Raw genomic sequence first — 12,665 nt, 5'->3', positions numbered from 1 at the left:
ACGTGTAAACCTTACATGAAGTACATGTAGGTATGTGTGGAGGTGTTTATTATACTGTGAAGGTTGTGCGTTTGCATTAATGGGGTTGGCCGTGTGCTTGTATCAGTTAGGTATTATGTTCATTTTATGTATAAGATAGTCAAAAGTCATGACATCATACCGTCCTTCTCTATGGTCGCAACGCTCCGCTAGAGTATTACGTGCGCGCAGTTAAGTTGCCTACTGGTGCAGTGGTGGGTTGAACCCCATGCAAAGCTCAACCAACGACGCGGCAGCTGACGTTTGGAATCGCTGTCGCGCAATTCTACATGCCTTGCATGGCTTACAGCGAACGCCGTCCGCTTCTGGAACGCTGCAAGGCATTGCAATCGTTGAATATTTGAATATTTTCTTTTCCTTTTTCTCTATAAACATCATTAACTCTGCTAAGGTTTCAACCATTAGTCGACTTTTTTTTTTCTTTTTGCCTGAACATTAACTTACCAATGCAGTGTGTAATTTTGATGTTCACAAGAACAAGAAACTCCTTCAGTGCAACAACTTAACCTTTCGATTATTGTACTCACGGAGTTAAGTCTTTACCCAAGAGGACTCAAGGATTAAGTCGTCATACTTGGGTTCCGTCGTCGTACCCGAGGGTTAAGTCGTTGTATTTTGAAGGTTTACGTCATCGTATTCAAAGGTTAAGTTTCGTTTTCCTCCAGGGATTACGCCGTTGTAATTAAAGGGTCAAGTCGTCGGTTGGGAACGCCTGTAGACTACAGGTTACTCAGTTCACTTACTATTTCTTCCGAAGAGAGTAGCTGAAGAATGTTTTTTTGTTTGTGTGTGTGTGTGTGTGTGTGTGTGTGTGTGTGTGTGTGTTTAGATAATCGTCAAGACTAAGCCTGGCACGGGCTCTTGTCAATGGTTGCCTGTTTTCGGGTTATCATTACTGGCACAGGTTGGACCGTGTGTGACTGTGAGTGTTGTGGGCTCTTTTAGTTGGATGTGTGTGTGTGTGTGTGTGTGTGTGTGTGTGTTTAAGGCTGTGACTGACTCTCGGACTCAGACGTTTACCAACGTTTCAGTGGCGGAAATTTCGTGGAATAGGATCAGTACAAGCCAAAATACTTATGTGATATTTGATGATATGGTCACTGTGGATTACCGCTGTAATCAACACTCGCCATCCCCCATTTCTCAATATTCATACTGTTAACAAACACCATCATCTGCCTCATAATATCCACACAAAATTCACTACAATACAGACCCCTAGGCGTAGCATATATTCATGTTGTTTTGGGCATATTATGCGTATGAGTGCAAATGTGTAGATTCTTGAGTACCTGTTACTGTGTCTGCTTATATGAGGATGGGCTGAGGACCTGTGCTGTATCTAAATTAGTGAATATTTAATAGAAAATCTAATAATTACCTCAGCGACTTTGTAGCATGTCATCAAGCTTGTAAGGTTTTGGAAGCATTATTATTTCAAGCTCTCAACGAATTAAACTTGTTGACCCCACGGAATAACAGGTGCGAAAATGTCCGCAAGCGGCAGCTAATCGGAAAGCATAAAGTTCGGTGCCAGCATTTAAGAGGCAAGTTTGGTTGGCCAGGTGTGTAACAGCAGTGGACAGCGGCGTCAGCCCTTACCTAGCGCAGGAACCCCCCCTTCCCCGCGGCTCAGTTGCCAAAGTCAGGCAGGGCGATACGACTCCCTGCCCGTCGCTCAGCCAGTTTTGACCTGGAATTTATAGGCACAGCAGTGTCCGAAAACTGTGTCAGTGGTTATCTATATACTAATTCTCTATTGAACTGTTAAGTGTTTTATAGATTTGAGAATATAATGAGTGAATAGCGCTTTTTGCATATCATCGGGAAGTGGGCGTTTGGGTAAGTACATATGTCCCTGTCGAAATCCACTTGTTTCTCATGTTAATGTGTCCAGTTCTTTTCTTTGCTGGGTCGCAAGGTACTTTTGATGTGAGATGATTTTCTCTGTCAAGTATTTTGTGATTTTGCAATGCTTATCAGAATGAGAGAGAAGGCAGACGGCAGGGAACTAGACTATGGGATGTGGGTCATTGTGGTAGTGGGATTTACGCTTATCGTGATTGCGGAGTAATTCTCCGAGTCCTATAGCTGCCCTTTGGTAAAATTTCAGAAGAGTGCCCTCCAGAGCTACTGTGGAGGGCTTGGTCTGGCTTCGTTGTGTGTGGGTCGCTTTTTCCAAGCGTTCCTTCGTACACAATTTGATGTCCTTCAACTTTTGTCAAGCGTTGATTTGCTTGATTTTTCTTTTTTTAATTGGGGGCTAAGAAGGTAAATCACGATAGATCGACAGCAGTCAAAAACTGTGGTTGTGATTTATCGTTAGGTAAAATGATCAAAACATCGACCTAGGAATAATAACTATTTTTCTGTTGCACCATTGTGTTTCCTATGAATGATTACGATTAACGACAGCGAGGGTATCAGTATCCCGCAACAAGGCTCTTTAGCAGAGGGTCCCATGTAAATAATGACCTTGAACAGTAAAGTCCACACTCGCCACCTGTGCCGAGGGGGGATGGTGCTGGGCGCTCAAAAATATAGGATTAGGCTTCCTCATCCCAGCCTCAGGTTGGGGATGTTTTGCTTCAAACGGATTAAACTTCTCCTTGGACATTGATTTATATAATTGCTTAAAAGAAAATAAATACCAATATCACCAGTTTCCTAAGGATTAATTGTCCGCCGCCTATGTAAACGAACAGACGCACGTTCGTTTAGCATATGGGTTCTTCTTAGATTTGTATTTGATTGATGTTGGCTGCCGGGCACATCCACCCACATTGACCTAGCCCTTGACGCTCTCGTCAACTCTTTGACCTAGCATCAGATATCTACCAACGGGGACCTAACAAACGCTCCTTCCAACGACGAGCTAACATAAGGCGACAGACACGTCCACCCATGATGACCGAGCACTATAAACACCCACACCTACGGGTGACCTAGTACTGTAAACACCCATTGTGACCTAGCATTATAGGCGCACTGAACAAGCGCACCCATTGTGACATAGCATTGTAGGCACACTGAACAAGCCCACCCATTGTGACATACTATTGTAGGCTCACTGAATACGCCCATCCATTGTGACCTAGCATTGTAGGCGCACTAAACACGCCCACCTATTGTGACCTAGCATTGTAGGCGCACTAAACACCCCCACACATTGTGACCTAGCATTGTAGGTGCACTAATCAAGCCCATTCATTGTGACCTAGCATTTGTAGGTGCACTAAACACGCCCACCCATTGTTACCTAGCATTGTATGTGTACTATTCCACAAAGACCCTACATTTTCGACACACTGGAACCAACGGCGACCTAGATTTATTGACACCCACCTATGATGACCTGGTACTAAAGATATGAGCACGTCCACTGACAGTAACCCAGCTTTCCTGATATTAGGTTCATGTCCTTTCACACTGATTTATCTCCCCATGCGAGGTTCACGCCCAGCCTCGCCTCCTTAACCCTTACTAGTGGGAACGTCGCACTCACCCACGGTGACCTTGTCCAACGCAAGGATACGCCTCGTATCCATTCTTGAAATGACCTGCCGAACGCTAGGTATACACCCGCTGACGCTGACTTTGCTTTTTCCTTGTCTGCGTATAACTTCCCCCCTCCCCTCACACACACATACACACACACACACACACACACACACACACACACACACACACTTTCTGTAGACGTTCATCCGTGGTGTATTAGTCAGCTTTGCTGATTACATGAATCGAACTGGTTTTGATCCAGGGCTGGGCAGTCGGTCCATGGGGTTAGTCGATTAATGGATACCTGGCTTAGGCTGGGATGTGTGTGTTTGTGCGTGTGTTACCGGTCTCTGCCTGCCTGAAGTTACACTGCATGTAAAGTCACCTTTGGCGAGGCTGTATCCCTGGGCGAACAGTCTCGTCAGAGAACTTCTCATTCCAAAACAGTTTACATTTTCCTGCTTCTGGAAGTAGCTAAGTCTTGGGCAGCGGGAGCTTTTAGAAAGGTCCCTGGTAACAGCTGGACTTTTGTTTGAAATTGGTCCCGTGGCAAATATTGTCGATGAATCAATAAACAACGGTTTTACTAAATTTAGGCTGTCATTTGGCTAAAATATATATAAATTGACAGACTGCAGAATGGGCGGGGGGTTTCGTAATAGTAGCCCGTAATACCTTGCAAAAGAGCCTAAGCTAAAGATAGGGCAGGATACTTCAACGGTGTGGGTAATCAACGCTGTGGATAAGCGCATCTTCATGGTCAAAGTGGCAGATGTACAAGTAGTTTTACGGAGCTTTCTATGGCTTACACATTATGCATGTCGTGTTGCTTACGGTCGAGTTACACTAATTTTTGACATGCTGATAACTAAAAGCAAACTGAGCAGTGTGTGTTGGCTTGGCTGTGCATTTGTTCATGAATTGTATATGACATTCACACTAGTAGGTACAGGAATATTCTTGCATCTGTCTACAAGCATTAGTTGGTAAGAGGCGATTGTCGTGGCGGACGCGCGGTGGTCACTGGAGGTGGGGGAAGGAAGGAATTGTTGGTGACGGGTGTTCAGCGAGACAAGAGCCCCCCCTCTTGTGGGTGGTTTGAGACGGACCCAAGTCGATTCTGCAAGCTCTTTTTCTGCTTCCTTTCCTGCTGGTTCTTCCGTGTAGCTGGAAGGGAGGAGGACCAGGCCAGTGAGGCGTAAGTGGGCTTAGAGTGATAGAGATATTCCTGGGGGGATGCCCGGGTGGGTACGAGGAACGTGCTGCCGCATGTCAATGTCATGGTGTTTACACTGGTCGACTGCAGCTGTGACACTTCTCCAAACTACTCGAGAACATTATGATCGAGTCGTTAGTTCACTCGTCGTAGTAGCTCCGACCTAAAGCAAGAGTCTTCATGAGGACGTGCGCACACTGTCACTGCTTCAGTAGTTCACTGGTGAACTTATCTAGTATATGCTCTCTCTCACGATTAAGAAGTTGACAGTCTTGTGTGAAGTAGGTAGGTCCAGAAGAGTAATCCAGTTGGGAGGGGTTTTGACAGTCTTGTGTGAAGTAGGTAGGTCCAGAAGAGTAATCCAGTTGGGAGGGGTTGGGGTTGGATAGTTCAGGTCTACAGTTGACCTTTTAGCGGCTCGAGATCGCCACTGAAACACATCTCACCCCATCAAGGGTTGGACGTGGTGTGTGTGTGTGTGTGTGTGTGTGTTATTACCTCAGTACCTCTTTTTCAGAGGCTGATTATATATATATATATATATATATATATATATATATATATATATATATATATATATATAGAGAGAGAGAGAGAGAGAGAGAGAGAGAGAGAGAGAGAGAGAGAGAGAGCTTATACAAACTGGTCATGATTAGGGCATTTAGGTGCCCGTGCCGTTTCAGCTGCCATTTAAAGAACGCCTGACTTTTGGTCAAGTTCTCATGCACGGCTTACACGTCTGTGTAGGTTAAACTGGCCTCCCATACTAGGTGAACGCCCACTTACTCCGACTCACCCAGGATGCTCAGCTTTTCCCACTCCCAGATACACAGCCCACTGTAACCTGGCTTTTACCGGGTAAAATGCTCCTTCATTCACATACGTACGTCTTCTGCCATTACAGACACAGGTCGTCTTGATCTTTGCTGCGTGATATACATGCTCACACGCTCATCTTCTTAACATGGCATTCCCACCCTCGTTGCATATCACCCATGCAAAGTGCTTACCCACCTTTAGTAATACAGCCACTGTCAGGCTGGAAAACTCGCTAATCAGCTGTGACAAACATAGGCTGTCCCACACTGGGTGGGACATGTAACTCACGGTGCCTTGATCTTTTTGACTTATGTTAATTACCAGTTTCTGGTGACGTTTGTCTTCAGGTGGAGACGGTGACCTACCTTCTGCCATTGCTAGGTGTATATGAATATCCTCGATGCCTTCACCTTGTCAAGAACGCATCCAAATGCAGCCATCTACTCTACCTGGAAGATGCGGCGCCTCTCCACCTCTCAGACAGAAACTTGGTAAAGAGGCGCTTCATACTAGATGCACACCAGTTCCTCGTCACAGAATCATAGTTAGGACCACTGTGATTTTTCAGCAGAAGCACTTATGGATGATGTAGACATGTCCTTAAAAGGAATCTGATTTGGCGTTTGGGATTTGTTGTAGACGTTAGATTATGTCCCCTGTGTGTGCAAGGCTGGGAGGACTTTAGAATCTGGTATACGCATTCTTGTAATGGTTACCGTTGGTGAAACATTCTCAGAGATATACGTAAACAGATTACTGTTTAGGCGTCATGGCTCTTGTCATACATCGTTGTGACAGCGGCTATGTTATTCCAGTAGATTTACCCAATTTCTGTAAGAAAATGGAATATGACGTGAGAAGAGCTTTACAAGTGCTAATATATCTTTTTGTGCGCCTGTTTTCCCCTGTAATTCCTGCTCAACTCCGATAGTCGAACGTATTAATTATCACGACTGTTAAAACGTTTTGGAAGTGCTTTGTAACGTTAAAAACCGCCAAGACATGCACCTCCCATTTTCGTTTTTATTCCCGTTGTTCAAGAGTAAAATATATTTTCAAGAACTGTGCACCAGAAAAGAGATTCGATTGGAAAATCTAGTTTTTTTTTTTGTGTGTGTGTGTATTTTCTGACAGAGTGAAGGTGAATTTCATTGAAATAGGTCTAGGAGAAAGTGTGTTACATTTTCATTTATCACGAATTTGGTCTTGGAGAAAGTGTGTTACATTTTCATTTATCTTGAAATAGGTCGTAGAGAAAGTGTGTTACATTTTCATTTATCAGTAATGTCTAAGCTCTCGCGTATAGAAGGATGATAATGTTGTTTGTATTGCATATAGTTAATGACAGAAAGCTCATTAAGGTCATTATAATTACTTATGTGTGTGATACGGGGAGGCACTTCTCCATTTGTGGGGCCAAATTTCTTTAACAAAATTTGTATTTTATCACCATTTCTGTACACAGGTTATTCCATTTAGCAACTGTTAAACTGTAAAAGAACTTCTTCAAATCTTTTCAAACAAGATTCTCGCTTGACTGTTTCAGTTTGTTGTTCTTTAATCTTTCAGTTTACTTTTGACTTTCATACTGGTTTAAAAACCCTAAGGGTTTCGACCAAATCAATCTTTACTCTTCTCTCTTTCTTGGTGGACAAGCATATAGCCTCTAGCATCTCACTGTAACTCTGCTCTCAGTTGTGGTACAGTCTTTGTTGCTACTCTCAAAGACCTGTATTAGTTCTTTGTGGTTGTTCACGTGCGATGATCAGATTTCAGAGGCGTACTTCTGGGTTTTCTTTCGTAAAGAGGGTTCGTCTCCCCTCTCATTTTGTCTTCCTTTTCATTCTATCTTGTACCCCTCTGGATGAATTAGTTTAGATCTTTTGGACGGATTACATCAGATCTTGTGGACATATCAAGTCACATCTTGTGGATAGATTAGCTCAGATCTTGTGGACAGACGGGCTCTGATCTTGTGGACTGATAGGCTCAGATCTTGTGGACAAATAGGCTTAGATCTTGTGGACAGATTAGCTCAGATCTTGTGGACATGTTAGATCACATCTTGTGGCATATTAGGTCGCATCTTGTGGACCTATTAGATCAGATCTTTTGGACTTATTAGGTCACATCTAGAGGACAGATTAGCTCAGAACTTGAGGAGAAATCAGTTCAGATCTTAAATCTTTAATGGTTTTCGTTCCTCCAACTCTAACAGTTTTTTCCTCCCTAATTTTATCACTGAATTCCATCTCTTTTTCATTTACTGCTGGTCCATCTGTCGTAGATTCCCACCACTTAACATTCCTTGTTCATTCTGAGGTACTTACGGTGGTGCCCGCGCCCTTGTCTAGTCTCTCTGCCCTTACTTTTGTATGTTCTTGGATTCAAAAACTCTACTCACCTTGGCAGTTGCGTTACTTTGGTATGTAGATAATTGCTCACTTTAAGGTGCATTCTGTTCGTAAAGTGACGTTTGCCTACGTTATACCAGAAGTAGAATCATATAAGAGATCTGATATTTACCTGTGAATAGCAAGACGCATATCCAGTAGGTTTAGCTTTGGCCTTGAAAGTCATAAAACACCTTGGTGTTGTTAATGTAAACAGCATATCTTGCGCAAACGTTGATGTGAGGGGAAATATTCAGCAACTCGCCCGCGCGCGCGGGCTTGTAAGGGCGTCACTGGGTGAGGCGTATGGGCGTAACTGGCCAGTCCCATCCCGAATCTACTTTTCATTTTTGTTGTTGTCCTAATATCGAGGCCCCCAAATAAGGAAGGAGGGCCGGGGGGTTGAATATGAACTGAGGAACAATTTCATTGATGGGTGAATCGTCCATCGCACGCTGTGCTTCGTGTTTGCGATATCAGTGTCTGTTCATTTCAAGATACAGTGACGTAATGGATGATGACGTACGGAACTCGTAACCGGTACGGATTTGAACAGCTTTATTATGTTATGGCGGGTGGTTAAGCCGAGTATGTTTCTCCTTGAACCTGGCGTTACCTCACGTGGGAGGAGCATTCCTTTGCACGTAAAAGACTTGCTAGCGTCCCAAGTGGCGTTAGGTACAGACGACAAAGCCTTCAGGGAAAAATTCGCGCCAAGCTCTCTCTCTCTCTCTCTCTCTCTCTCTCTCTCTCTCTCTCTCTCTCTCTCTCTCTCTCTCTCTCTCTCTTTTGCTTCCGCCCCTTATTTCTCCTTTTACGACATGCAGAAAATACGTAGGTAGTATTCGTTCTCTCTTATCCCCATATATGTGTGTGTGTGTGTGTGTGTGTGTGTGTGTGTGTGTGTGTGTGTGTGTGTGTGTGTGTGTGTACTGAATTCACTATTCGAGTTCAGGCGTTTTCACACCCATTGGGTCCAAAATAAGACAGTTTCGCTATGTCGTGCACTGATTATTGCTACCCAACTTTCTTTACGTTTTATGTATAATCATTCTTAAAAGAACTCCTTTGTGAAAACTTAGAGAATACTCTTAAAACATCGTGTAACTTAGAGAATACTCTTAAAACATCGTGTAAGCCAGTTCAAAGCGCCGTTCATCCAGCATTTTACTACACAGATGGTAATATAATCAAGGCACATATTCACCAGTCAACCCCAAAGGGAAGGATGAACAGCTGAGTTTTGAGCCAGCTGAAGGACAGTGCAAATCCTGGCCCGTGTCTTGGATCAACTGCAGAGTACGTTAATATCTTACAGTAGATCGTCATTCATTGTGAACGATGGGATCAAAGGCTTAAGAATGAAAGATTTTGTGAGGTGAATGTGTAATGATTGTAGATGCCCTGGAGAGAGAGAGAGTGCGTCCTCGGTTGCTCTGGAGAGATGACGTTAACGAATATATCTGAGACTAACCTAAAATCATATGTGTTAGATGAAAACATTCGCTTGATATTGACGTTCAAAAGCACATAATAATCGGAGCGCGAGAGAGAGTCAAAACAGATGCGTAATATTTAACCTGTTAGGCCTGAAAATCTTGAAAGATTATTATTCACTTAATACCACATTTTCAGGTTTTGTTTTTGTTTTCGACGAAGAATGATTCACCCCTCTCCCCCCAATAAGCATCAACAAAAGAGAAAAATGACAGTTCCTTTGTGCTCTACAAACTCGTCGTTGCATCGGTTGTCGCAACGGAAACCCTTAGTTACCCTCGAGGCTGGGCAAAGCTCCGGTGGGTCGTCCTATAACCTGAGGGAGCTGCATACCGTTGTTCCCTGGGTGCATGACCCCAGTTCGGTATTGGGGGGAGGAGTTTGCGTCGTTTCTTTGCGACGACCTGGCTGGCTGACAGTGCTGAGAAAGGTTGCTGTGACATTGTTCACGTCCGGTGCACCCACCTGGATGAGAGAGCGCTGCCCCACGATCATCCTCCCTGGTATGTTGGGGCTGGGAAAGAGGTTACATTATTAACACGTATCTCTCGCACTGTGATAGAAAAAAGACGCGTGTGAACATAGCGCCAGACTTCAGTGTCTTTTTTTTTTTTTTTGTTATCCGTGGTGGGAATATGAAGGGTACTGTATTGAAGTCTCGTAAGGTGGGAAGCCTTGAGATTGCGGTAAATAGGGAGAGAACGTTATATTTTCCCACATAAGAATGGTTGGGGTTTGAAAGTGAGTCTGTGGGAATGATGGCCTTAGCTCCTGTGTCAGGACTGGTGTCGAAAGAACCTGAATTGTACCTGTGAGTGAACTGTTCGAAGTAGAATATTTTGAAGATTTTTTTTTGTCTTTTTTGCTAATCATGAGAGGCCCTTCAGTTCGGGCAGTATCATAGAAGTGTGATATAGCGAAGGGCGCCGTCTTGTTTGGTAAACAAAAGTACATTGGTGTACAAAAGGATGAAAATTCTCGAAATAAAGATGATTCATAACTGGAATCGTGCCTTGTCATCGCTCATTTTATGATATTAGTTTTTACCAGGAACGCATCTGGTGATTACAAGGGGTACCCGAGGGCTACTGCATGTCATGAACATCCCATGAACCTCTCCACCCGTAGAATATTGATGGTGATAGTCTTCGTATGGGTCTGGCCGTAAGATTACATAGTCAGTGCATCCTTAGGGTAGTGTTTCAGCGAGTAGATTATTTCAGTGTGGCGAGGCCACTTATTAAACGCTGGGGTCTAAGGTGTTTTATGATGGGAGGTTTGTAGTGATGGATGTGGAACTTGATCTCGACGTGGTGGATGTGGTGCCTCTTGTGTTAGCAGGCTTGCCTCCGTCACTTCTCACGGGAAACTGGGGCATGTCCTTGTGCCGCGGTCAGAATGTACGACACGGCAGGTTTAGGTAGGTCGTATTACCATGAGAAAGACAGACAAACATGATGTGCTGGATGTTAATGGTGTTCAATCAGAGATTTGTTAAGCGTTTCCAGGTGGTTCATGGGGGGGGGGGGGTTCCTAGCAGAATGAAGCGATGTCTGTGTTACTCCATTCATTCGTAACGTACATCTATAGATTGATGAACGAAGTGGATGCACAACACATCTCCATACCATAGCCTTTGCAGACGATGCTTGGAGTACTAGATAGAGACACTGAAGCATCGCCAAGAGGCCTCGGCAAGAGAGGGTTAAGCAGTGAACGAAGGAAGAACCGATGATTGTCGACGAGACGCAAGTGCGAGGCTGATAAATAGCGAGCAGAAAAGGTCGGCGGATCTATTTGATAATATTACTGGAAATGAAAACTTACACGGGGATGAGATGTAACTAACCAGTACAGTTGAACGTATTACTTTGTCAGCATTTAACTAGTTGAGGAACGTACCTCAGGAAGTTAAATCGTTGGTTTCTAGTAGCATTCTAGTGCCAGCAGTGGGTTTCTAGAGCTGAATGATTGGTGCTGATATCCATACAGAAAACGAGGTTAACAGAGGCAGTGATGAAAACACCGATGGCAGTCCTAGCAAGACCTTCAGATTAGATATGCCTGTGGGAGAAAGTGGTTTCACCTTATTGCCAGTGGTTATGAAAAATGCAACATGGCCATCCCGTGAAGAATGTATGCAGAGGCTCTCACGAATGGCTTCCGACTGAATACCCGAAGGAACGAGACCGAGGGGGGAACAGGAGGTAAAAATGGAAGGATGATATACAGCAAAAGCTTATCAAGTAAGGCATTGGAAGACTTAAGACAAACTGAGAGATGGTAAGAGGCAAGTGATGATGACCCGAGTGGCTGTTTCAAGAACCACGTCGAGGGTGATGCTAAAAGTAAATATGATGTATTCGAATTTTTTAGAAGACGCGATTGGAGGTGACGCACGTTGGCTTGGTGAACTTATCTCACTGGAGGGCCAGCCGTAAGAAAAGCTCTTGTCCTGTAATGGAAGAGTGTGAACTGCATTGTCATTCATTCACTGAGGGAAAAGTAAATCTGAAGCGACTGTATTTTTTATGAGCTAGAGTATCCTAGATCTTGTTCGTTCGTTTAAATGAAGCTATCACTGCTGTAATGACGTTAGAATCTTGGACCTCTAGGTCTTATGAAATAAGTTACGGGCGAATTCATAATGGTTACCACTGTTAAGAATGAACAATGAAGAATGTATGTTATGTCCCGTTGGGCTGGTGTATTCGATATTCCAATTTCCTAGAATCTAAGCAAAAATTTTTGGAAATTGTATGATTATAGAAGTAATGAGACTTGAACTTTTCAACGAAATCAACGAAATCTTGAGTGATATCGCTGGTCAGAAATCAGCATTTTATTTCACTAGCAAGAAACTCTCTTAAGTTTGTCGCGCATGACTAGTTTCGCAGCAAAAAACAATGGAACGCTTGAACACAGGAATGTGATGTCAGCCTCTTGATGGCTTAGTGAAAAAAAAAAGGAAAAGCGTTTCCCATGAGTTTGAGCACTGTGCCAGCGCCTTGGGCTTCTTATTTTCAGATATAAAAGTTCTCTTGAGATGTCATTTTGTATAAGTAAGAGAACAACAACAAACCGTGTGAAACGAATCATAAAGTAGTGGAGGTAATAAGGAAACCCCATACGTATCATTGAATGGAAAGCTGAGAAGACACGGCGAATGATTTTGTGCAAAGGTAAGCTCGAGTTATGCC

The 12,665-nt window shown here is 43.7% G+C and overlaps 1 protein-coding gene across 2 annotated transcripts in view; it reads left to right on the top strand.

Annotated features, from left to right (window-relative positions):
- The first annotated feature begins 1,682 nt into the window (after window positions 1-1,682).
- The window catches only part of LOC139752738 (epidermal growth factor receptor kinase substrate 8-like), a 202,179-nt gene continuing 191,196 nt past the window's right edge, over window positions 1,683-12,665 (top strand). The window contains exon 1 of one of the 2 annotated variants that reach the window (XM_071668598.1): window positions 1,683-1,881. The gene's annotated coding sequence lies outside the window, so the exon portion shown is untranslated. The remainder of the gene's footprint in view (window positions 1,882-12,665) is intronic. The other variant, XM_071668593.1, reaches the window with a different exon arrangement.

This window comes from Panulirus ornatus, chromosome 13, assembly GCF_036320965.1.
Source record: "Panulirus ornatus isolate Po-2019 chromosome 13, ASM3632096v1, whole genome shotgun sequence".
Lineage (NCBI taxonomy): Eukaryota > Metazoa > Arthropoda > Malacostraca > Decapoda > Palinuridae > Panulirus > Panulirus ornatus.
The sequence above is the reverse complement of the archived record's forward strand: the minus strand, read 5'-3'. Positions and strand labels throughout refer to the sequence as shown.